General features: G+C 34.3%; 1 long non-coding RNA gene across 1 annotated transcript; it reads left to right on the forward strand.

The window, feature by feature from the left end:
- Positions 1-1001: 1001 nt before the first annotated feature.
- LOC109584145 (uncharacterized) lies at positions 1002-1247 on the forward strand. The gene is made up of 2 exons (XR_002185869.1): positions 1002-1033; positions 1087-1247. It is a non-coding gene; the product is annotated as an uncharacterized LOC109584145 (long non-coding RNA).
- The last annotated feature ends 1178 nt before the right edge of the window (positions 1248-2425 follow it).

A 2425-nucleotide genomic window follows, 5' to 3' on the forward strand; every position in this document is an offset into this window, starting at 1 on the left:
TATATGAGCTTGTTTGAATCAAAAATGTATGGGTGAAGGGAGTTTGGAGCAAACAATACATGGACACATGACATGAAAAGTGTGGTGATTTGTGGGATCAAAATTTGTTTGAAAATGTGAGATAAAAAATTGATTAAGTTCCTTTTTAAGTACTGTAAGTGATTTGTTCATATTTATAGTTAGGAGGTAGTTCCATAAATGAGGGAAATGAATAAAAAAAGAATGGTGAGAGGAGCATGAGGAGGAGAATTTGTGACACAATTTACTGTGTGAAGATGATCTTGTCTTTGACGAGCAAAAAGAAAAGTGATCCATAATATTGAACTGTGGTGTAGGATGCTGTAGAGATGACAGGAAGAACATAATGTCAGACAGTTCCAGATGATTTTTTCTGATACATAGATATACATGTTCTTATGCTGCGTAGCAAGTTTGAGTGCAGTGTATTTTGACCAAAATTGGATTTTTTATGATTTTAAACTTTACCAAAAAATCAGGCCACAGTTGAAAGTCCCTGTACTATAGCACAGTGATTTTGGCCAAACTTAAGCCAAAAATTATTTTAAAAATTTCCATTTTTATAATTTTTCTGATGCAGATACAAGTTTTTATTTTGTGCATTAAGTTTGAGCTGATTTTTACCAAAATTAGATTTTTATCAATTTTTAACATTATTTAAAAATCAGGCCTGACCAAAATTGAATTTTTTACTATTTTTTTAAACCCAGGAAAAATTTTGCTGCCAATTTTATTAACCTAGGTAGGTAGGACAAAAAATGTTGAGTAGGACAAAAGTAGAAGCACAATTTTGTCCTAGACAAAAAAATATCAGCACAATTTTGACCGGTAGGACAAAATTTTGTTAAGACAAAGCATAGACTAGATAATGCAAAAGGTGTCATGACCATAGATATTAGAGTACACAGGGATTGGAAACGGGGCATAGCAACAGGAAAATGCTAGTTGATAGTACCGTAAATAATTTCTCTAATTACTCATATGTAAAATTTAAAATGGCTGAAAGTTGAAAAAGGTAAGCAAACTTCTCAGGTAGTTTTTTGTTGTATAAAGTCTTATTTTGTACAGGTAACCCTTCAATAATGTTGAGAGACATTCTTCCTGTTTGCTCAAGCTGTCTGCTGTAGTAATGTATCTGTTTGCAGTTTAAATTCAGTGTTTTATGAATTAGCAATCATTATTGATCACATTTACTATATTTAATTCTATATTTTGTTTTGTACAACCTATTGAATAGAAATGGTGTTGGCAACCTCCGGTGTGTTCTAAACAATACGATGGTGTGACAGCTAATGTCACAGACCCTTTGGTTTTTATGTTAAGGGTACAAAACAAACCTCTCGAACTAATCATTAAATCTATTGTTACAGAAAGACACAATCATATTTTCAAACGAAACATAGTGGGCGACCTCCACATTATGAATCTCTGTTGAATGGTTGAATCAATTATTGTCTTCTGTCTAGCACTACTGAGATAAGGAAGGGTACAAAACAAAATGTTATTCTAAGCATTCTCATTCCAGAGCAAATATTCACTGCAAATGATGATGCTAGCAACATGAAAATTAGTCTGGGGATAGATACCAGTCCCTTCTGCTTCCTTTGATATAAATAATGACGTATAGTGACACCACTGCTGGAATGACAGGTCTTAAAAAGACAGCTCTTGCTCAAAGACAGCCTCCGTTGCTAGATGCAAATGTCAACTAGCATCCATATCCTAGCGATGTATACGGAGATACCCCGTTTCCAATCCCTCTGTACTCATGAGTCATAACGTATCTATGTCATGACTCGACCATAGATAATAGAGTAAATATTATATAGGCGGTAGCCTATATGTAGGATTGAGGTTGATTTTTCAAGATGGCGGCCGTTATGATTTTCAAACACTCATAACTCTTTTATCTTACGTTGCACAGCCTTATAAATGGCTTAGATGAGCTCTCCTTCACTGAGCGATTCTCCTGGTACCTTTAAAGTGGACTGCAATGTAGCGAGAGCATTTCTGGAGAATAGGCCCAAATTCAAATTTCTGCAAAATTCTTCAGACTTTTTCTTCTTCTTCTTCTTCTTCTTTCATCTTCTTCTATCAACACGGAAATCTTTTAAGCCAGAGAACCGCTCAAGTTGGCTTTTACATCATTCCTTTGAGCTTGAGTCAAGGACTGGACATGTGGCTTCAAAAAGAAGCAAGGACAGAGAACAATGGAAGACAAATTCCAGCTGCAGCACCGCGTGGGTTTGTGGTTTGACGCCATTTTAATTTATGCGCACGTGATAATAATGAATATAATTAACTTAACCACATAATCATAACAGAAAGTAATTTATAAATTTAAGAAAAAAGAATGGAAACAAGTAAATAAAAAACATTAAAAATGGAAAAGTAGTAGGATTAAATT

The sequence above is a fragment of the Amphimedon queenslandica genome, unplaced genomic scaffold, assembly GCF_000090795.2.
Source record: "Amphimedon queenslandica unplaced genomic scaffold, v1.1 AMPQUscaffold_13241, whole genome shotgun sequence".
Classification (NCBI taxonomy): Eukaryota; Metazoa; Porifera; class Demospongiae; order Haplosclerida; family Niphatidae; genus Amphimedon; species Amphimedon queenslandica.